The sequence below is a fragment of the Cavia porcellus genome, unplaced genomic scaffold, assembly GCF_034190915.1.
Source record: "Cavia porcellus strain 051 isolate PalLab524CR breed Dunkin Hartley unplaced genomic scaffold, mCavPor4.1 scaffold_8, whole genome shotgun sequence".
Classification (NCBI taxonomy): Eukaryota; Metazoa; Chordata; class Mammalia; order Rodentia; family Caviidae; genus Cavia; species Cavia porcellus.
In genome coordinates, this window is record NW_026947491.1 from 92,939,295 (window position 1) to 92,963,267 (window position 23,973).

Below are 23,973 nucleotides of genomic sequence, written 5' to 3' on the forward strand. Positions count from 1 at the left end.
GAAAGGAGGGGATGTGGGGAGACAGAGGAATTTGGAGTCCTACTGAAGAAGCCCAGGTGAAATCCCCTGGTGGTCTGTCTGGACCAGGTGACACTGATGCCGGTGAGAGGAAACTCAAGCTGGAGAGATTTTCAGTAGGAAAAGTGATCCGACCTCGATGGCTTGGTTCAGGGAGATGAACATCGGTTTTCCGTGTCCCTGTGCGTGCAAGCATGTTTGTGATGTGAAGCGTTGGGAGGGGGCTGGAACTCGGACCACTGGATGCCTCATGTCAGGAGCAGGTCTCAGCGCTAGGAGCGGCTGGGGTGCAGGGATTTTCCATGAATCCTCCTCACAAATCTGGGCAGGAGAAAACAAGAGGCCAGGCAAGAAGACGCATGTCTGCGGTAAAAGGAAAAACATGTTTGATCCTAATAAGGTTGTGGTGAGGAGCGGAGAGGAGACGAGTTGTTCCGGGGCGATCTGCCCAGAGGTGAGGACCAGCCCGCCGCAGGGCAGGGAGATGTTAACAGGGGCTATCAGCGGCCCGGGTAGAGGCGGGAACATACTGCAAGGCGCTCCAGCACAGCCCCACATGTGTGTGTGCACGTGTGTGGGTGCACGTGCCCCAGAAGTACCAGGTTCCCTGTCTGCAGACAGCATCGCAGAACAAACTTGTGAACACCAATCACACAGACAGACCCCTCTGACGGCGTCTGGCAGTTCTCAGCGGGGATCATCTGCGTAGAGCTGTCTTCCTCTTTTCCGTCTCTGGCAGGAAGAGGCCCCTTTGAGACCCAAAGGGAAGCCCCCTTCCACAAAAGTAATGACCAGGCCTAAACAAATCCACACCCAGACAGGCCCGCGGGCAGTCCCGGGCCTTCAAGATCCTCCAGCTCCACCTTTCCTGACCACTGGCCTGGGGTCTGTGTCACATCCCGCAGGGGAAGACGCTTAGTGCACCGGAGCGATTGCTCAGCAGGCGTAGGGGGCAGTGCTTGAACCTCAGCACCACAAGCAATGAACAAACATATTTACACACCCAACCTGTATTTAAGCACCTTCCTCTTGAATGGACTCTGCCCCTAAATAGCCCAGAGCAAGATGGCTAAGGGATAGAGGCCCAGAAACACGGCTCAAAGGGTATCTTAGCTCATGTGCTGTTGCTCTAACAGAACACCAGAGGTCCGTAATTTACAAAGGCAGGAAGGTTGTTTATCTGGTGGTCCTGGAGGCAGGGAAGCTCATGGTGGCAGAGACGCTCACGGTGAGGTGGTTGCACCTGGCAAGGGCTTCACGCTGTGTGTCATAACACGGTAGATAACGTCACACAGCTGGTGCACACAGACGAGAGGAGACAAAGTAGTCATCCAAGAGGGAGCACCTTCCCGTGAGAATTGAGCCAGTCCCAGAAGAAGGACTTTAGTCCCCCGCCGAGGTGCCACCTCCCAGCGCCAGTCTTTTGGTAACCAGACTTCCCGTGAATTGTAGCAGTGTCAGTCACATCTAAACCACAGCCGACACCATTGTAAGAGGGGCCAGGGACCCCCTCCATATATCAGTGACCTGGAGAATAACTCAGCTTCTAGAGATCTTAACATCAAGGACAGAACAAGCCCCAAGTTGTCAATTAGCTAGACTTGGCCCCAGCCCCACCCTGCCACTGACCAGGGACCTGAGACTTGCTCCATCCCCCGTTCTCCTCTGTCACCCAGGAATAATAACTCCGACAGGCACTAGCATCATCTTCGCTTACCGACGGAGGAAGCTGAGACACGGGGGTTACGTAGTTGATTCTAGATGAAGCAGCCAGTGAATGGCAGAGTTTAAATTTGAACCTGCTCCCTTCCTGCTCATAACCACTGTAAGCCTGAGATACTGGCACAGAATTCCTTCTCTGCTAATGGGAACTTAGTTCCTCCATTCCCTAAACCTCAGTTGCCTTAAGAGAAAATAGAGTTTCGTTATTGTTATGGAGGATGTTAGGGGAAGAAATAAGCCACACAGCCATGGAATCAACAGAGTACCTGTGCTGCCCTGGCCATGGTAATGCCCCTCCCGCCCTGCAGTGGGAACGCTGATCGCGCCCGTGGTGCTCAGAATTATTTGTTAATGTTTGTGAGTTCCTTGAACTCCGTGTTCCATGAGCAAAGAAACTGTGTCTTTCTTATTTGCATTTGGCAACCCAACCCCAAAGGAACATTCTCAGGAACACACTCTGTCTCTAATGGTGCTTATTGCTGAGGCATAAATGGCTTTCTATTGGCTCACCTGCTCTGGAACTGCTGTAAGGCTTAGGTGAGACAATGTATATGAAATGGCTGGTTCCATGTTTGCTTGAGAATTCCACTCAATTAACACCTGTCCTTTCCCTCTCACAACAGAACACACTGAGACAACACCCTGGAATCACATGGGCCAGCAATTAAAGAAAAAAAAAGGATGCCTGGACTCCTCCAAGAGACACAGACTTCCCAGGCACACCCATGTGATTGGGGCACATGAGCCACAGGGAGCACAAGCTGGAATCTACAGCAGCGGGCACCACTTGCCAGCACCCCAAGGAACCAAGCAGCAGCGTGTCTGGAGTCTCCAGAGCAGAGAAAGGAAGGCACTCGATGTACCGATCGATTCAGCTGCTAATGAGGTCCACGCCTGGTACACACGCTAGCAGCTCTCACACTCTGGGGCAACAAAGAAGAGTCTGGCAGAGAAGCACAAAGCCACAGCCAGCCCATCCGTTCCTAAGCCAGCACGCTGCGTCTAGAAAGGGGGTGCGGCACTGAGCCCGTTTGGAACACCTCGAGGATGGCATTTGCAAACTCTAGGCAGAAAGAGTTGTTCAAAAACTCTAAATAGAAATATAATGGACAAAAAAAATCCCTTTCTTGCTTGAAACCAAGTCCAGGCAGTGGGCAGTGGGAAAAACATGGGTTTAGGCAAGGAACAGACTTCCCTTCCAGTCTCGGATCCGCCAACTGTGACCCGAGATGCCACCGGACACTTCTGAGCTTCCATTTCTTTACCTGCAAAACAGGAAATACCCACTTGGGTAGATGTGGGTGCTTACACAGCAAGCGCTCCTCAGAGACTGCGAATATTAGATCGCTGCTGTCATCAGCAGTGCCACCCCCTGAAAGTAGCTGTCTCCATGTGGTGATTAAAGGCCCACACCAGTCGGAATCAGCGCGTCCCCGCCCCCCCTTCCCAAGTGGCCCTGGAGTTGTTCGATCGCATGGCACTGTATGAGTCACCCAGACTTGTGACAGGACAAGTGACGAATAAGGCCTCTGAGATGCAGGGGACCTGGATCATCCTCAAATAAGCCAAGCCATTCCACAAATAAGACCAGGCTGCTGGTAAGTTGGGGAATCCTTGGACTCTGCAAGTCCAAGTTACTAATTATGCAAATATACCAGGAATTGCAGACATAACACTGCTTAGGTTCTTTGAGACCTAAGAACTGGCATGGACCCAGGAAGCTGGGAGAAGGCGAAATCAGAAAAAAAGGAAAAGGGAGCAGTGATGGTCAGCACTGGCTCAAAGTGGCTGAGAGGCAACTGAGCGATGCAGCAACATCCATCTCAGTGACTTTTGGGGTGAGAAGATTTTACTCGTCTGAAGGTAAAGTCAGACCAATGGCAGAAACAGCAGCCAATAAGCAGCAGCTGAGGCAGAGACAGCAGCCAATGAGGGGAGTCGAAGGTGTATTAACAGAAACAGGAGCCAGTGAGAGGCGGGCAGATCACACCTAAGTCCTGGAAGGTTCCTGGAAGCGAAAGACTGGACATGGGGCTGGTGGAGCTGGGTACTGGGGTCTCTATGTACCCTCTGTGCGGTGAGTGGGAGCAGTACACACCAGCTCTTGTGAAGTTTAACCTCAGATCTTCTAGACTGCGTTTCTAACCCTTGATGTAATTTTCAAGTTTTAACTGAGCCTTAAAAGTCTTGTGTCTGGTATTCCGGGTATATCTGCATAATAATAACTTGCTGATTTCAGAGCCCAATAATAATTTGTTGTCAGTGCTCTTTGGAGACAGAATACTTTCTGTGACTCTGTTAGTGTTGTTTTTATTCATGTTTGGTTGACGTATTTGTCATACTTTTCTGTCATTGCTGAGACAAAAGACACTCAAAGGAGGAATGGTTGATTTAGCTCACAATTTGTAGAGATTTCAGTGCATAATCAGCTGGCTCCAAGGCTGTGTGGCATCACAGGAGAGAAACAGCTCATGGTGGGCGGAAGACAGCAAAGCAACCAGGACAACCACAGCTCTCTCTATCCCTTACATGTTATCCAGGGTGCTTAGGGCAGCAGCACTCACACCCTTAATCCTAGTGCTTGTGATCCTAGCATTGAACCATCTACTCTAGATCCAACCACCTCTGAAACCCACCCATGACTGCATCAGACTTTGGGGGACATTTAGATACAAACTATAATACTGTTAATCTTTTTCTCTGGTTCTTCCCTCTTTTTACAGAACATCAATTCTAATGCAGTCCAGGAGTATAGCTAAAAGAAATTTTAATCCCTTCTCTTAACTTTTTATTTTTAATATATTTAAGCAGTATTAAAAGTCTTAAATTTCTACTATCCAAGATGGTAATAGCATGTGGTATATGACATGAACAAGAGTAGGGATTTAGTTTTCCTCATTTAAAACTACAAATTATATTTTTAGCCAAACTTTATTGAAAAATACAAGCAATTGCCCTTACATTTTGGCATTAATTTTTGCTTTCCATTACTTTTTAAAACTGTTACGGAAATCACAATACATTTCTATTAAGCATTGGCCTCAAGACAAAATGAGATCTAATTTTTCTAAGGTATACTCGATATATTTAAATGAAGGTCTTAAATTATACTTTTGGATACTACTTGGAGCATGAAAATGTACTGATGCTGTTGAATAGCTGAAATGCTGAAATGTTGATGTTGGAATCATCAACCAAGCAAGAAAAATAAAAATATAGCCAATAGCAAGTTATACGAGACAAAATCAGGCTTAACTACACACTTACAGTATCAAAAACAATAGAAATGTGTTAGTTTCTTGATTTATTATAGGCCTGTGCATACAATAAATATTATTTATGAAGTATAAAGTAAAATTTACCGTTTGTAAGTCATTATATATTTTCCTGTCCCTTCCTTCCTCCACTCTTTCTTTTCCAAAAGAGATATTTAATTATTGGTCAAACCTGAGCTACCCAAGATAAACACAGAGTTTTTTATTTTAATTTCTATGTTATTAGTACATCTTTGTAGCACATGAAGTTTACATTCATCCTGGGGAGCGGGTACATGTGCGTAACACTGTGGGGCGTGGCTGCAGCTGGAGACAGATCACATGTGCAGGGCTGGAGCAAGGCCAGTCCCGAGAGCAGAGACTGGGGGGCGAGCCGAGTGTAACAGGCTGCTCCAGTCCAGAGAACACCAAGCTCGGAGTCTACCATGCAGGCGGGTTGCTGGGAAGAAGGCTGTCACGTGACACCAACCTGCTGAGTGCATAAATAAACGCACTGCAGGGTTGAGCAGTTCCTTTCCTCCCATTCAGGAGAGGGCTCCACCGACCTCAGCTTTGTGTGTTCTGACTCTTAGCTTTGTTCCTCCATTCTCCCACTGTCATTCCTCCAGAGAACTCCGAGGGCTGTGTAGATGCAGCATAACAGAGCTTGTTGCTTTTTTAACTCCTCTTTCCTCCCCCAACCCTCTCCTTTGATTTGTAATTTAAAATCTAAATCCCCTTTGCTCGTTTTCATTCTTGTTACTGTAATTCTTAGCTTGAGTTTATGACATATAATGTTTATATGACATATAATGCCACATAATTATATGACACATAAAGCTTATAACGTTCCTGGTGGGTATTTTGTACCCACATGTGGAATATCTTAAACCTTTCTTCCCCTTCCTCCCCTCATCTCGCGCTGCTGTCAGTCTCCTAGACCCTTTCCCATTTGGAAGAGATCGATGCCCTGTTTCCTTCTATCCATCCTTTATTGTGCTTTTTGTTTGCACTTTGCCTTACTCAAATGAGAACTACCAAATGGTATTTAAGCTTGTGTGTCTGATTTATTTCACTCAACATCTTATTTCCGGGATGCATTCATTTTCTGACAAATGTCTTGAGTTTATCTTTCTTCATCGTAGTATCCCTGAGTAGTGTTCCATTATGTATAGGTTTTTATTTCTGGCTGAAGTGAGGCCATTTCTGCTTTTGCCTCTGATTGATGTTAAACAAGAGTCTGTATCATCACATGTGGAGGAAGATGAAGCCTGCAGCCAAAGGCAGAAGACTGCTCCAGGTGAAGCACAGACCCCAAAGGTGCTGAGCACTAAACCTCATCCTGAGTGTGTTACACGACTGCACCTTCCAAACTCTTCCTGTCCTCTCAACGTCAGCTTCTCAGGGCAAGCAGAAGGCTGGAAGCGCGATTACTTGCTGTCACTCGCATGCAGCTCCCCTGTTCTCCCAAGACCAAGCAGAGGTGGAATTGTGTCAGGGTTTCCTTTCTCCAAGGATTTCCTTACTTGAAGTCAAAACCTTCTTTGCCAGGCCTTGCGGAGATTGTGTCCCTGGTCCCTGTGGTAACTGACGTCTTCCAGAGACCACACCAAGCCTTCAAAGGTCTCAGCCAACCTGGTGCACTGTCTTCTTCAAAGCAGGCCTGTCCTTCACCTCTCTGCCCAGACACCTCTTGAGGATGTTCCTTTGCCTGATTTATTTATGCAGCAGGAGATTTTGTGTGCTCTTTGTCGAGTTTCACAGTTTTTAAGCATTCTCCAGGAAACTGCTGTTGGTTTTTTGCCCACTTTTGTAGCATCATCAGGATTCACGCCGTCCTCCCAGGTTGCTGGAATCAGCAACTTTCTGAACAAAGCAGTATATTATAACAGCAGGGTGTTTTTAAGGAAGGGTAAGAGTCTCCTGGCATTAAATGCCAATGAGCTACTACCACTGCCAATGCCAATACATTTCCTCCAAGCCAGGCTTTGTTTCTAAACAGAAACACAAAACCTACACATAGATGGCTTTTCTTTGTTTGTGGCAGAGAAGTTTGCCTTTACTTTTACCACTTCACAAGTCATATAAACGCCGTCCAGTGACACGCATTGTTGACTCGGCAGACTGGACAGAGGGGCTATTGTCTCTCAGATTATTACACAAACCCTCCCGCACCGCCCGTCGTCTCACCGATGAGTTGACTGTTCCCATGGCTTGAAAGCAGAACCTCTGCAGTTTCGCCTCCTACATCTTTCCTGATCATTGCACTCACTGTGATTTTACTAGCATTACTGGGCTTTCAACCACCAGGAGACTCTCTCTTCCTCTGCCAGGAGGCCACATGCTGGGCCACCCCCAACAAGGAAGGCTTCTCCAAGTAACACTTTGCTAAAGATTGATCCTGTTTAGAGATCCCAATAGCCATTTGAAACCACTGACACCTTTTCATGTCAATTGGCTGTGATTTGTAGTTAAAAGTCACAATTCGCAGCTGGGGGTGCATCTGCGAGTTGCTCGCCACAGACCTGCACAGTGGGACAGTCTGGGAGGGTCACCAGCTGTGCACACTCATTGAGGAGCCACCTTCCTCACCAAGAGGGGCTCTCGTGGTGGGCCACGGTTACAGCCATGCAGCCAAGTGACTGCGCAGATTGCAATTCTTCATCACTGGTTTTTTCAGGATCACCCACACCTAGGGAACTAGGAAAGCTCACAGGGAAAACAATGTGGAGGTATGGCTGGAGACATTACAAAAAACTTTCAAGAGGAGCTAATAGACACTGAAGCATCCTATACAGCCCGTATAAGGAAGCAACACATTATTAACACATGACTCAGCAAGTGGACCAACAGAAAAGCATAGGAATTCAAGCAAATGCTCAAGGACGTGTGAGCTTCCACATCTAGGGGCTCGCATCCTCAGAGTCAACCAGCTGTGCACTGAAAATATTTGAAAAAATTGTACGTGTACTGCACATGATCAGATTTTTAAGTATTCGTTAAACAACAGATGTGGCAAGTTTGCATAGCATGTACCTCGTATTAAGTGTTAGAAGCAGCCTGGAGATGATCTAAAGCAGCAGTGTTCTGCACCCAGGACAGGGAAGTCTCATGGAGGACAGTTCTTCCATGCACAGGAGGTGGGGAATGAATTCAGGATGCTCTGAGAGAGTGCACGAACTGGATCCCTGACATGCACAGTTCACGGTAGGGTTGGCGCTCCTGTGAGTATCTAAGGCCATTGCTGATCCGCCAGGAGGTGAAGCTCAGGCTGTAACGTGAAAGATGGAGAGAGGCTGTCCACTCTCCACTCCTGTTCTGCGGGCTGGGTCCTAACAGGCCAGGACTGGTACTCCTCCTGGGACTGAGGATCCGGGTACAGGATACTGGTAGTTTGCAAAGTCCCAGCACTAACATAACAATAGAGAACGTACTAAGGTGACTTGAAGCTGAGCTTAAGGGGACCACCAATGTGAGGCACTGCACGTAAGCTTAGTCAGCGTGCATCACCCTACAACTACACCAGGGGAAGGAGGAAGGGCAAATCAAGACGCAGGAGGGACACGAGACCACGGCCTCTTCACTGTTCTCAATAGGAAGCCAAGAACCTTCCAACAGTGCACGGTCAGAAGCGCCAGCACAGTCCTAATACTTGGGAATAGCACAGTGACACAGCAAAGGGACTAGAGGAGAGAAGGCAGGTGAAGGAGTTTGCTTGGCCTCATAGAGAGGCCTTAAAGCTGTATTGCTTTTTAAATTATGACCATATATTTGGCCTACATTTTTAACAAGTTAAACCATACCAGAGAGAAAAAGACAGAAGCTAAGGTTGTATTGGCAGCTTGGAAAGATGAATTCAATATTATAAGGGTGTTTCTTACTTGGAAAGTGAAAAAGAGAACTATTATTTTGGTAATAAAAATTCCTCAAAGCAAAAACAAAGTGACATATGCACACGGTTGCACCCTGTTTCTGGGTATCCTTGGAATCTCCAATGTGACGCTGTCCTTGGCACACCGAGGAGATGACGGATGCCTAGGTGACTGCAAGGAGATGGCTGGGTACAGGGACGAATCTCTCCAGCCCCTCCTTCTCTTCCCAGGTAAGAGAGCAGAGCTGAAGGCTGTGTAGTTTGCCAATAACAAGCAATTTAGCCAATCACGCTTCCGTCAGGAAACTTTCCACAGAAGTCGGGAAGGGCTAAGTTCAGGTGAGCCTCCGGGTTGAGGGGTTGGCTTGAGGGGGCTCCTGGGCATGGAGCTTCCTCCTGCTTCCTCACCACGAGGGTACCTTTGCTGGGCTGTTCTCTATCCTTCGCGCAGCCTTTATGATGAGTAAACGTGAGGCAAGTGGTTCCCTGAGTCTCATGGGCCTCTCTGACAAAGTCTCCAGACCTTAAGTGGAGGTCACAGGAGCCCCGACTCACAGCCAGTGGGTCAGAAGGACAGGTAACAACCTACTCCGTGTGCCTGGTATCAGAAAGGCAGGTGGTTTTGTGGGACTGAACCCTCAAGCTCTGGGATCTGATTCTACCCCAAGTACAGAGGGTCGGGGTTGAACTGAATTACAAGGACCCAGCCAGTACCCACTGGTTGGTGTATAGGAGGGGAAATCCTGCACATTTGGTGCCAGAAAAATTGAAGTATTGTAATGAAAGACTTTGAGTAGACTGGAGGAAGAACTCTTGGTACTCACGGTGTTTCGTTTTGTTTTTCCGTCTGTCCAGGAGATGGAAAATCCTACTTGCTCTTGAGTATAGACAGACACGATCCTCAATTCTGGGTTCCATGACGGCAGATTCAGTATCTGGTTTATTACTCAATTAAGTCCATATTTTATGAACTACTAAATGAAGAATGATTGATCAGAAGAACTCGCAACAGAAAAAGCAGCCGGGTCTGGGTGTGGAACCACACACCTGTGATCCCAGCACTCAGGTAGGCTGAGGCAGGCGGACCAAAATTTCAAGCCCAGTCTGGAAGCTTAGCAACTTAGTGAAATCTTGTGTCAAAATAAAAAATTAAAAAGAGCTGGAGACATAACTTAGTGCAAAGGCCCTGGGTTCCAAGTCCCATACCACGAAACCACAGAAAGAGCTCCAAGCTCCGTGTCTCCATTACAAAGAATCTTGAAAACTCAGAAAGTAAAACCATGTCCATTCTGCACTTGAATTGCTCAAGTGGCCAGTTTCAAGTGGGTGACCGGTACAGAGAACCTTTTCCCATCCTGGTTTCCGTCCAGGAGGTTTCTATTTGTAATCCCAAGGAGAAGTTATTGGAAGTCTAGCAAGTTAACTCTAAACTTCCAGTGCAGCCCACGGTGAGAATAAAGACATGGAGACATGTGCACAGTCCTGGGGAGCCGGGGTCCTAAGCCCAGCTAAAGTGGTGTTCACTAGGGCAAAGGCCACAACTTAAAGCCCGACCCAGGTTTTACTAATTCTCCATGAGGGGAGAGGCTCGGGGGTGAGTGACAGTGAGAGTGGCTGGAAATTCCTGAGCTGGGCTGGGTAGGAGGCCTGGGGTCCCCTCTGCAATAAGCAGAGGGTGAGAAATGCAGAGAGAGCGATCTGCACAGCAACTGAGGTGGGCTCTATCAGTCTGGGGTCGGTGCTTCAGCTCTGATGCAGGGTCCTGTCCGCCCTGGGAGGTCACAGCCTCTTTCTCCAGGCTCTGTCCCAGCCAACAGGTGCAACATGGCTCTCCATCCCTCCCAGCTCAGCCACGGATTTGAGGAGTCGCTGGTTGGGGTGACACTGACCTGTCCCTTGCTTCAGAGATGACACATCAGCTCCGCAGCCAGCCCGGTTTACACTGAATTAAGCCAGTGAAGGGACCAAGAAACAGCCCGGCCAGCTCTGTACATAACAATACACGGACACAGGGCCAGGTTTATCCAGAATGGAGATGGTTGCTCTTCATTCAAGGAGACTCATCTCTGTGGCTCCCTTTGGACCGCATGCTGACAATGGTACCCCAGAGTCAGCAGGTTTCGGTCACAGGGAATGAACAGTGTGGCCCCTAAGTAGCAGGGCCTTGAGGGTGGGGAGTCTGTGTCCTTCGGAGTCTCCAAGGCTGACTGAGCACTTGTGAGGCGAAGGAAACAGAAAGGACAGCACGGAAGAGGACCCAGGCCGCCCACGAGCCAGAGACAGTGAATGTCCTTGGGGAGGGAGTAGACGTGTGGGAGGGCACAAGGCCGCCAGCCTGCAGCGGGGACAGACACCGAGGCAGCCACTGGGTGAGTTCTGCATATTAGCTGGCACTTACCTGGCAGTTCCTTCTGCCCTACCTCCTGGGGACTAGGGCTGGATTTTAAGGAAGCCCATCTGGTCTCAGAGTGGAGGGCCACCGAGAACAAGAAGGGGGTGGGCATGAGTCACGGGGACCGTGCTGCAGGAGATGTGGGTGCAGCCTACATAGCTCGCAGTGTGGCTGCGTGGTGCCCAGGCTTAGGCCGAGCTGCGTGGTCTCCTGAATATCACCGGAGAGGTGGGGCGCTGCACCCCGAGTGCACTGCCGTGGATGCTGGAGCACAGGGGCGGGGTCATGAGAGGAGGCAGCTGCCCCACCCATGAAGCGGCCTCGTGCCAGCAGGTGTGATCACCTGGCAGAACAGGACACATCGGGCAGGAACGCGGGCAGCTCCTGACAGGTGTGCATGACGCGTGTCAGGGGGAAGCGGCCAATGCCCGAATACGGGCACTGAGCGCAGCCCGGCAGCCTGAAGGCAGAAGACACCTGACCAGGCCCTGACATCCACCTCCCAAGTCCTGTCCACGCCAGTCCCGCTGACTTCATGTCCCCTTGGAGCGCTGTCAGCCCTGCCTCTCCCCAGCCAGCTTCGGGCCAGCACCCTGGCACCACCCAGGGCGCACCACACGTTCAGTGCTGGCTGCTTCTTCCCAGAACCCCATCCCCTCAGCCTGGACGGCCGCTCTCTAAGTTTAGGAACCCACCCGTCTGCCAGCGCCTTCTTCCAGTTTCAGTCCCGGTCTCATGGATCCACCAGGAAGAATCTCAGTGCCACTGGGTTCTTACTGTCCTTCTCCACGCTCGGTCACCAAGACTTTCATGAGTGCATCTCTGACACCCTCAACTCCTGCTCTCCTCCTCTGATCACTTCTTCTGGAGACGCCTTAGGGCCAGTCCAGCCTGCAGCCCTGTCCATGCTTAGGCAGCCCACGGCCTCTGGGATGGGGTGGATCGTGGGTCCTAGGCAATAAAGCCCTTAGCTATCATCGAGACCTTATGTGGAAATGGGGTCTCCGCAGATGGCCGCGTTGAGACGCAGTCAGGAGGGTGGACCCTAACCCAGCATGGCTGCTTCCCTATCCGTGGGTGCAGACAGCCATGCACGTCTCTGCCGCGTGTGCCTGCAGGAGGAGATGGACACCAGCTAAGGAAAGCCACGGATTCCCACCAAACCAGCAGAAGTCGCTGCACAGGTCTGGGAGTCCTCGGAGGGAGCCAGCCCTGGCGCTCCGTTAGGAGACCCCATCCAACCGCTGGCTCCTAAGCCTAAAGCGAACATCTGGCCACACTAACCTCTGCCTAAAATCCCTCCACAGTGACACTGTTTACTGAGCACCAGCTCTGCTTCTAATCGTCTCTGTACCCTTCGAAGGAGGTGTCACTGCTCCTTAGTTAGCAGCTGGGAAAAACCTTCTAATAGGCTAAGTCCATGGCCCAGCACACCTAGGTGGTCAGCAGAAATACTAACTTCTACTCTTGGTCCCTCTGTGTCTCCAGGTTGGCCAGCTGGCAGTGCCTGGCAGGCTCTCTGCACAGCTGGAGATTGGCTGTCTTTGGCTCTGCAGGCCTGTGGTCCCTGGGCAGAGGACTAAGCCCTGCCATGGTCATGCAAAAACAGCCACAGGCGAAGGCAAATGGGGTGTGGACCAGTTCCACCAGATCTTCACCCAGAAAAACAGACCGCAGGTCAGAAGTTTGCCATCCCTGCCCCACTACATTACCCGTAGGGTCCGAGCTGTGCTTCAGGCTGTGGTAATTAACTGACACACAGTGAGTTCGAGTATGTTAGGACCTGTTCATGTGCTCATTAATTGACCTGTCACTACTGCTGCCACAGATTTCAGGGGTCATCAGCTTGCCAAGGTCACAATAGTGGCAAAACCAGGATTCAAAGCTGTGTGGTCAAGAAGCCCAAAGCCATCATCTGACCCACTGACCACAGTATCCCACCATGTTCCTTCCAGCCCCAGTTCATTTCCTCCCCGACATCCCGAACATCTTCAGCAGCCTGCCTGCTCTGGGATCCGCAATGCCCAAGCCAAAGCCCTGGGTTCCAGTGTCCTCTCTGTCATGGGGATGAGAAGTGGAGATCAGAGGGAAGAACTGTCCAACTCAGGAGCTTGGGGTGGGGAGGGGTTAGGAGGGGCGGCACTCGTGTTCCACCCCCATTTCCCGGGGAGATTAAACCCAGGCACTGAGGGGAAGGCACCAGTGGCTCGGCAGAGCGGCCGGACTTGTTTACAGATGCATTCAGTACGCGGCCGGACTTGTTTACAGATGCATTCAGTACCCAGCACACCCAGCTGGCACCGCAGCTGCGTGCAGCAACCATTCTCCCCTTTCCCCTCACGAACAGAACCAAATTTGAGCTGGAATCGTCAGCTGGTGGTGGCCGTGTGATGCCATCCTGACGAGACCTTCAGCAGACGTGTGCTGGGGTAGCAGGGAAAGGCCTGTTGTTCTAACATAAGGGAGTGTGGCTCTTCCTTGGTCGCTCCTCCTCCTCCTCCTCCTCCTCCACCTCCTCCTCTCCCTCCCCCTCCCCCTCCCCCTCCTCCTCCTCCTCTTCCTCTTCCTCTTCCACCTCTACCTCCTCTTTCCCCTCTTCTTTTTCCTCTTCTTCTTCCCTCTCCTTCTTTCTTTCTGGAATGTGGCTGAAGAATTGGAAGTGGAGCAGCCATCTGGTAACAACAAGGATGAAACTTCTTCACCGAAACTGAGGCAGGAAAATAGAAGGCGCCTGGCCAGAGGGAGCTGGGGAGGCGCCACGGCCGCCTTGCGCCCCTGCCCCGAACTGCTGCGTATGGGGGAACCCCCTCCTCGGGCTGAGCCAGTGTAGCTTGGGTTTCTGATGCACTCGGACCGAAGCAGGCCTAACTCAAGGCTTGGTCAGCACCAGGGCCCACCCTCCGCAGAAGACTCGGCTCCTGGAATGTGAGGGACACTCAGGAAGGTTGTGCTGACCACAGAAGGAGCGGCTGCTGTGGGGGAGGACAGTCGCCGTGGCTACCCCTCCCTCGCCCAGCACTTCCTCTGCGCCCTCATCATGAGAGGTCGGCATTGTCATTTCCAAGTCTCGAACAAAGGTCGAGAGAGTGGCAGCTGTCGCAGTGGGGCCAGGACTCGAAGCCAGGCCTGGGCGACGCGGGAGTCCATGTCCCTGCTTAGACGGAGCTGCTGCCGGAATCAACCACTCACGGGCCTCTTGGACCTGGGCTAAAGGAAGAGGGGAGAAACTGAGGCTGGGCACGAGCCCCCAACTCAGGCCCAGTGAGCTGGACAGTGTTTCCGCACTGTCCTGGTTTATTACTTGTACAGAGGACAGCAGCAGGCTGTGGTCAGGGTGCCGTGCTTATACTAAGCGGTTAGCAGATCCAGCACAGCTGGAAAATAGCACCCAGCAGCAGCCTCACCATCGCCACCCCCAGAACCCCTGCAAGAATCTAGGACAGCAGCGGCTGTCCCTGAATAGAAAGCACAGATGAGGCACCGGGGCGAGCTGCTGCTGGAGCCTGGGGTGCGGGGAGCCTCACTTTGGAGACCCCGCTTGCCTTCCGCAGCTGCAGCCCTTGGCACCCCTTTGCCACCCAGATGCCCGTGGGTCTCAGAGGTGCCGTGCCGACTTCTCATCTGAACTTGGAGTTCTGCTCATCACCAAATTTATTGTCACACATGGCTGCGGGGCACGAAGACGCGCCCCTTAATCCCCCACAGGTGTCAGACAAAGCCCCATGGGCGGAGAACACTGTGCTCAGGCTGCCTGGCTCCCCACCCATCCCGCCTCACTGGGGAGCAGCCTGGGAGTCTGAGGCGAGGTGCGGGGGTGGATTTGAATCTGAGATGCTAATCGGCCCAACTGAAGGTTTCGCCTCTGTCTCGGCCAGCACACACATGCACACACACACAGGCACACACACATGCATGCATGCACATACACGGGATCAAGGGTACAGTCAGTCACAGCTCTGAGCAGGTGGGGAGGGTCCTGGGGTGCTGAAGACTGGCAGGGCTGGACACCTCCCCAGCAGGGCAGGCCTGGCCTGGCAGGCTCACGAGACGTTGGGGACCATCAGAGGTTTACCGTGGGAGGAGAGAGGCTCAGGAAATTATAGAAAGCCAGGTCTCAGCAACCAGAGCCCTGGGTGAACCCCGGGTCTTAGGGTTATAAATTGTGTGACTCAAAGTACGAGTGTCACCATCTTAGGTCCTACTTCCTCATCTGCAAAGTGGGAAAGGCAGTCGTGCCCGCAGGCGGAGGGAGCCTTAGAGGAGCTAATTTGAGTGGAGTGCTTAATACAGATTAGCTGTGATGATTACATCAGCTTCACCAAAGCCTGAGCCCCGTCGGGTGCTATTCTGTGCCAGGCTACGCCGGCTCGCGGCTGCGTTTCATTCTTCCTTGCTCTTCCTTTGCCCCTGTGGCGCTAAGATGTGCAGGTGTGGTGTTACCCTGTGACACAAACACTGCCGCTTCCTGAAGTACAATCAGTACTTACCAGCGCTGTCTCCGCTCAGCACTGCCAGGAGATGAACAAATCAAAGCACGCGCTGGTCTCTGCTGTCACAAGTTTTCCACTCCGAACAGAGAAACGGCATAAATGGAAATAAGTTATACAGAGGTACAAGCAGCCTAAGTTAGCTCTAGGAGAAATGCCGGGGTGCGTGGCAGTGACCATAATCCTGCAAAAACTCCAAGAAGGGAGAAAGCCAGGAGGAGCAGCGATCACTGCCTTGGGCCTGGCCTGTCCCTCCCCAGGGCCTGGGGCGAGGGCCCTTGATGAGGAAGAGCAACACTACGAGCCCACTATGGACCGGTCACAGCACCAAGCTCAGTGCACGGTCAGAACGCAGCACTCGGCTGGCTCTATCCACTGCCTGACGTATTATGTGATCAGGGGCAGAGAGGGAAAGTAACTTAGCCTGGGCCACACAGCCGGGGAGCGGAAGGCCTAGGCTGTGAGTTTAGTTCTATTCCCAAGGCTTCTGTAAACCACCATGCTGTACTTCCTGTTCGAAAGAAGGAGCAGAGGGTGCTGGCCCGGGGTAAATGACCGCACGCGCTGGAGCAGACGCCCCCGAGCCCCACAGCAGGACGCAGTGGAGGTCACCACCGTCACACACGTGCGAGATCCACAGACACCCTTCTGCGTGGCGAAACCCAGGCCCTTCCTAGCGCGGACCCACAGCTCGCCAGGGCCCAGAGCTCTGTTCTTCACCTTCCCTGGAGGGTCAGTGGGTTTCTTAAGGCCTCGCCTGGAAGCGGAGCCCCTTGTCCCCACTCCATTCATTACTCGTAGTCGCACAGCCATTCCCAAGGGCACAGAGGCTGGAAGGTGGGGTCCAGCTGCGCTCCACAAGGATGTGGATGCTGATGACCAGTGACTCTCACAGCCTCTGCTAAATGAAACAAGGCTCTGACCTTTCGTCCAGACCCTTAGCTCCAAGGCTGACCCCAGGTGGACAGCTGTGGATCCGTGCCCAGAGAAAGACAGCAGCTTCAGTGCTGAGTTCACAAGGGCCTGTGGGTCTCCACAGAGTCACCTGTGCAGAGGGACACAGCATCTGAAGCAGAGAACCCTGGGCCGTGACTCAGTACACAAGAGCACCACACCCGTATGCTTTCCCCTCTGCCCCACAAGAAACCAACCTGACCGCATGCAGCAGGTGTTTGCCAGAAAGCCAAGAGCAGGGCCCCGGGGTGGAGGCTGATGAGCACGGCCCAGCGGGTTTGACTCTGGGAAGGTTGGCTCAGACAGAAAGAGGGTGACGAGGAGAAAGAACAGAACCCCCAAATAGTGCTGCGCTCACCCAGGATGGCAGCCTGCAGCGTAGCAGCCTGGAGAAGCAGGCAGGAAGGGAGGCTGAGGGGACTGAGCTCCTTGAACTCAGAAGACCCCGGATAACCCTGCCTTCCACGTCCAGGGGAGATGCTTTGCCACCTGCTACCTGCTACCTGCCCGAGTCAGGTCCCTGTGTCACCCCAATTCTCCACTCGGCCTCCTGGAGCTTGGTATCATCGCTCCGATGCCCTCCAACCCTCACCGTGCCTGGGTGCAGTCCCCACCTGCTCCCCAAGGTGAACAGCTCTCCAGCCTGACCCCTGCCCCCTTCCTGCGTCCCCTGAGTCCTCCGGCAGACGCCTTTGAACATTACGGAGAACGCAGGGCATTTGCACTGCCAGGATTCTTCCTCTCCCTCTTCCTTAGCGCTTGAATCCCAGTTTGTTTCAGAAAGTGTTGTGCACCGTGAGCGCATCTCATCTCCCAGGCTTCCCTGGAACAGGAGGCAGCCAGAGGCAGGTGTTCCCTTGAGCAGGGGTGGCCAGCTGTGTTCCTCAGCTGTGACCTCTCCCACCACTTCAGAAGGGACTCGGGCTTAGGAAGTTGCTGCTTGTGGGTTTGTGGCTGTCTCGTTTGCTGATTGCCTGTGTTCATTTCCTCAACTGACAATTTTTGATCACTGCAAACACACTGTTCCAACCTCTGCTTCCATCACCCCTCACCTCCTCTCTGCCTCCTTCTTGTAAGGACCTGGAGTGTGCAGCCAGCCACACGAGGGAGGATACATCAGAGCCCTCAAGATAATCTCCCCACCTCGAGATCCTTAACTTAATCCCATCTGCAAAGTCCCTTTTACCACACAAGATAACGTGATCTCCAACTACTGGGCTTAAGACTCGGACATTTTTGAGGATCATGATTCAGCCTAAGCTGTAGTAAACCGCTTTGCAGCTGATGCTGCCACCTGCTAGGTCCTAGGCATGGGGCTTGGCCCTGGAGGCCCTACGTATCCCTCGCAAGAGCCTGTCCTGCTGTGTGTGTGACTATTTATTTGCTTCCTAGCTTGTCCTGGGAAAGTGTGGAGGCGGGAAGGCAGGAAATGTGTAGCATTCTCTTTGCTGCCAGCCCAGGACCAGCCCAGGGACTCACGTGGTGTAGTGGCCAAATACGTTCACTAAGTGAAGCAAAAACTCAGCTCACCTCGGCTACTGAGTCCTGCATGCAGAAGCCCGAGTTCATTCCATACATCATCAAAAGGACAGCGGAGATGGTTGATGAACAAACCCTCTGCCCCAAGGGTCCCCAAGACATCCCACGGGACAGACACTGCATGAAAACGAAAGGGGAGGGAGGGTGCCATGAAACGAGGAGGATGACCGCACCCACATGGGCCAGCTTCTGAAAACCACCCTCTGGGGAGTTCTGTACCAGAGAAATCTGTGTAACTCAGCAATGCCTTACCAAGATGCACGCACCCTTCCATGGACCCAGAGGTCCCTGAATGTCCTTTAGGAAGCAGAGCCTGACCCTTCCTTGGGCTGGCCCTTGAACAAGGACAGCCCAGGGCCAGCAGTGGACTCTGCAGTTGGTTGAGGTAAGACCAGGCTATTATTGGAGCAGCTACCATGTCAGGAGGCCCTTGGGCTAGAGCTGGACTTCCAAGGCCAGATGACATTGGTCTTGGCAGAGGGGGAACATTCTCCACTCACGCCAAAGGCTGTCTGATTTGTGCCAAACAGCAGAGCACAATTTATGCACTCAGAGGACAAGCAGTAACCAGGCCCACCAGAGGCATTTCTCTGGAATGTCCTTGGAGAGCCAGCCATGCCCTGGTTCCTGCCAGCCCCCCATTTCCTGTTACGTCCAGCCATACGGTAGCCAGAGAGTGAACATTTAATCTCCTCCACAAGGTCCACTGCTGTGTCACAGGAGGCCACCTGATGCTCTGGCCCCTCTGCATTTGGCTCCGTCCTCCCTAAGACAGTGTCTGTCCCTGCATCCACCTAGAATCCAGGGCTGACCAGGTTCCTGGAAGGCCCCTCCTCAGCCCTGAACCTCTCCTGGTCTCCTGCCACAGTGCTTTGTATCTACTATGTGACATTTGTCTATGCAATGACAAAGCTCAGTGTGAGTTGAAGATCCTCCTCTGTGGTTTCCAAGGTGAGATCTGTGGGGACGTGGGGTTTGCTAGGGTGGCCGGGGGATGCTGACACAGACTTGGGGCAGATTTTGCCTTCTATGCACCGAGTTCCGCAAATGCACGGTCACCTCAGTGAAAGAATCCACTTGTATCCTGTATAAATGTTTCTTTTACAGATTTGAACCACATCTGTTTTGTCATGGTCTTTAGATAAAAACAGGGGAAACTGAGGACCAGAGAAGGAAAATAAGTTCCCAAGAGTGCAGGACAAAATAAATGCATATTTAGGGATGACGTCTTGGCCCCACTGAAACGTGGTTTCCATCTCCCTGCACAGCTCCCCAAGGGACGGCACCAAGCAAGGGTTAAAGCATTTGAGGTAACACGCTTGTGTGCCGCGTTCCCCCAGATTATACACCACTGAGGAGGGATTTGTCTTTATAGGACATAAAAATGGTAGAAAATGGGCTTTTAAAAATAAAATTGGGCTGGGCATGATGGCACACACCTATAATCCCAGCACTTGGGAGGCTGAGACAGGAGGATGGTTGCAAGTTCAAGACCAGCCTGGGCTACAAAGTGAGCTCAAGGCCAGCCTGAACTGCACAGCGAGACCCTGTCTCAAAAAGACAAAAAAAAAAAAAAAAAAAAATTGGATTATAATGAGGGCATAGTCTTAAAGGAACTCCAAAGGGGTTAAACTCAATAAATGAACCCCTCTTACTGTTCTCCTCCGAAGGTCCTGCTGACCATCAGTGAGTTTTTGTCTGGCCCCCTAACCCCATCCACTCTCCCTTTTCACCAGCTCCCTCCCTCCCCTTTTTCTAGCAATTCCTAAAAATCCAAGGAAAAGAAATGGTTCTCAGCACTGAAAAGGCCCAGGACAGCCCTGTGCATAAAGAGGCCGACCATGCAGGCAGGACCCACCCCACAGAGAGCAGACCCCGGCCCGTTACTCCCTAACCCCCTCCTCTTTCCCACCAGCATCCCCACGTGAGCAAATCAGCCCAAAGACCTGCTTTACTTTCCAGAGTACACAGTGAAGAGAACGTGACCCCCAATGAAGTTTAAGACCCACAGATCCTAGGTTTACCAGTGCGAGGGTTTGTGTCAGAAAAGCTTCGTGAAGCTAGGTGGGATGTGGGGGCTCCCTGGGGTTCAGTACAGCACCCTGCTGTTCCTCCCTAAATCAACGAAGCATAAATTAAGTGCTTGCCCACAGGGCAGTACCCACTCAGTGACACTGGTGCAACAGCCATTATTCAAAAATGAGGATCTGATGCTCAAAAATAGTGAGGTTCAGTGCCACACAGTGAGTGAACCCTAAAGTCTAAACTCAGACCCTGGCTTCAGACTCCGGCGCTCGAGCTTTCTCCACTGGGGCCTTAAGCCACAAAACATGTACGTTAAAAGCACTGACACATACCACACCTGTGCTGGGCACAGTGCAAAACTGTGTCTCTGCAAAGCTTTAGACACATTTCAGCAAGGAACAGCTTTAGGGCTGTTCTCTCTGTCTCTCTGTCTCTCTGTCTCTCTGTCTCTGTCTCTCTCTCTCTCTCTCTGCCACATCAGATACAAGTGAAAAAGGACTGTCCGTCTCCAGAACTCATAATTGAAAGAAACAGATTGGTGGACCCAGATAACTGATTGAGTGACCATCTGTACAGCCCAACCCATTGCATTTGGGGCACAGATGAGATCCCCTTAATTCTTCAGATGTTTCTCAGTATTGTCCCCTCCCATGCTCCTGCCAGGTGACAGAAATAAATAGCAATATTGCATCTACATCACCTGTCTGAACGGTGAGCGTGGGCTGCACAGTGATTATTATCTGCTGCCCGTGGCAGTCTCTGTGCAGACATCTTAGGAGCACTCTGAATGTGGCCTCTCCCCTGGTAGCCACCGTAGTGGCCTGCGAAGCCCCACAGGGACCCTGTGGAGACCCCACAGTCTGCCCACTGAGTGAACGGAGCCTTGTGTTCCCAACACTCAGCATCCAGCTTGAACCTGAGCCTGGCCTGGAATTGCTCAAGTGCTGGCCCTTCCAGCGAGCCGGTTTCCCCGTCCCTGAGCTCACAGTGAGGCAGGAACCCCCTCCCCATCTAAGAGACTGGTTTCAGGAACCAAAGATCCCCAAGACTGACGTGCTCTCTGTGTCTTGTAAGCCAGGACCTACTTAGTCACTGGTGCCTGAGGGAGAGACATACCTGTGTGTGGATTCCAGAAGAATCGGATTCCCAGTGGGTGATAAACATCACAACTTTCCAAACTGGGCCTGCCAGGGCATTGTCTCCCCCTCTGCAGATGTGAGAACAAGACAAAAGGTAGCCTCGTGCAGAAGAACGGTGGGGAGCCTCAGACCCCCAGATCTGTCCGCTAAGATAGTTCACGCCCCCACCCCCTGCTACCATCGTACCAAGGATGCCAGCCGCCATTCCAAGTCCAGCTCTGCCCAGGGGCATGCGTCCTCAGTGTGTTCGCGGTAGAGGCTCACGGGAGCTGGCCCGGAGGGAAGGGGTTAACACAGTCCCGCCGACCTGAGCCCCGATGGCATCTGCAGGTTCATCTCATTGGAGGACTTTAACCACAGGTGACACGGTCATCCATGGGACAGTCCTGCAGAGAGCAACAGAGGTCTAAGCTGCCCCACTATGAACACACTAAATAAGGCCAAGACAAGCTGAGGACAAGGATGAGTGAATCAGAGGAGCTGAGGAGGAGAAGCACCTTCGGCATCTCTCAGGCCCATCCTGCTATGGAAGGTTCTAGAACTTTGTCCCCCTCCGCTGTCTTTTTACCACTCCTGGAGCTCCTAGGGGATCTCGAGGACAAACCCTCCATGCTCTTCACTTGTGCTCCATCCTTACTCAAGGCCCGTAACGCCACCTCTAGACCCCAGTGCCTGTCACCAGCAGCCGTAGTCTCCCACCAGTGTCAGAAACAACTTCCTCTTTATCCACAGCACCATTTGTCACGGATCAGAGAACACGTGACGCCCACACGCTAGGCCTGGTCCGCCCTTTACAGCCATCCCCTGCCCTGAATAAACCCGGCTTCTGCTCTAAGTGAACCCTAACCCGGAAGTTTCTGTGGTTTCCCTTATAATCTACTATGTCCCATGTTCACTGGCAAAGGGTTTCTATTGTGTCCTCTAATCACCATGGCAACCGCACACAATGATTATGTAAGCCTCCCCTCCTGTTTCCTGGGACCAGATCAAGAGGACTCAACTTCAACCCCCTAATGCCATCCCCTCCTCACCTGTAAGATCTCAAGCCTTCCTGAGCGTTCTCTCTTCCAAAAGCACCACCTCTCCTGGGCGCAAGTCTCTCCCTCCTCCAGTTTCCAGGCTTCTGCACCCTTGAGCCCCACTCAGGGAACCAGCTTGCTGCATAGGGGTGACAGGAAGGGCACTGGCTAAGCGCTTCTGCCTCCAGAGCTACCTTCCTGCTGCTGCGTCCCCTCCCACATGCTATCAGTGGCCACCGTGGCCGTCACAGTCACTGCCATGCCGCAGAGTTGGCCTTCAAGAAATGATCGAGGGGGCCAGGATTCTGAGGGTTGCAGGTGACAGACACTCAAGGCAAGTGCAAAAGCACGCGAGTATTTGGTCACATAACCGAAGAAATTCGAAGTAGCGGGGATTCGGGACCTCGGGGTCTCTCTCCCTCCCCTTATGTCTTCTGCTCACCTTTGCGCTAGCTGTGTCCCCAGACTCCTTCATGGATGAACTGGCCACGGGACCCTCGGCTCCGAATCGACAGCCGTGCCTAACAGGAGGAGGAGGAACACAGACACTTGGTCACCTCGGGGACTGGTTCCAAGACCCTGCACGGATACTAAGATCTCCTGTTCTCCCATGAATATGTGAGTGAGGAAAGGAACATAAAACCTTTTCTAACAGAAAGAACCATAAGGCCATAGGTGTTTAGAGAAGGAAGAGATGTGATGTTATCTTGTTCAACGGAAACAGCTTTCATGCTAGATGACCAACTCAGGGCCTTCCTATAAATGCTCTAGTATTTGTATGTACTTATGCTTCTCCTCCTGTGTGCTTTAAATCACTTCTATAATTATAATTCCTGATACAGTGTAAATGCCATGCAAATCGTTGCTAGACTGGATTGTTTAAAGAACAGTGAGGAGGAGTCTGCACATGCTCAATACAACGGAATTTTTTCCAAATGCTTTTTATCTGTGTTTGTGGAATTCACAGGTGCACCGGCCCACGGTGTGTTTTTCCATTCTTGAGCTACAGAGGAAAACTCCCGCAAGGTCCCTGGTTGGCTCCGTTCAGGCAATGCGCTCTCCTTTCCGCCCGTCACTGTCATCAGAGGGACACTTAACTCTAGCTCACAGCCATGCGTAGGGTCAGGAGAGTGCTGGTTTCAAGGAAACTAAGTGGATAGTTTCCACAAAGGAGAAAAGGATTGTTACAGGATCTTGTGTTTCTCGTAGCTTCTTTAAGTTTGCTCCAGAACTGGACGAAAGGAGCTTTTCAAGGTCATCAGTGAACCTTGGCATTAAGAGCCAGTCCTGGAAGATTATGCCAAGGCGGGAGGTGGAGTTGTACCATCCAGGTCAAACTGGCCTGGGGCCAGTGCCCCTCCCTGCCTGGGTGTCTGATCTTCAGTCATGAGCAGGTTGGCCTGGAGCAGGGTCCTTAGCTCCTGGCCTCTGACTTCACCAAACTTACCCAACTGCCATCCGCTCACTTCAGCGGGGACAGTGGAGACGTATCTCCATGAGTCACATCTTGAATAAGTCCACAAATGAGCATCTTAGCAACATAAAGACAATAC

The 23,973-nt window shown here is 51.8% G+C and overlaps 1 long non-coding RNA gene across 5 annotated transcripts; it reads right to left on the bottom strand.

Moving 5' to 3' along the window:
* Positions 1-13,023: 13,023 nt before the first annotated feature.
* Positions 13,024-22,982, bottom strand: LOC134477425 (uncharacterized). Of its 5 annotated transcripts, XR_010049496.1 has the most exons (8): positions 22,863-22,982; positions 22,433-22,559; positions 21,588-21,787; positions 21,379-21,469; positions 18,229-18,354; positions 15,745-15,823; positions 13,839-14,464; positions 13,024-13,681 (listed from the first exon to the last, which is right to left on the bottom strand). It is a non-coding gene; the product is annotated as an uncharacterized LOC134477425 (long non-coding RNA). The 5 variants fall into 5 exon arrangements; XR_010049497.1 differs by lacking the exons at positions 22,433-22,559; positions 22,863-22,982 and adding an exon at positions 21,970-22,096; XR_010049495.1 differs by lacking the exons at positions 22,433-22,559; positions 22,863-22,982 and adding an exon at positions 21,899-22,088.
* Positions 22,983-23,973: the final 991 nt, after the last annotated feature.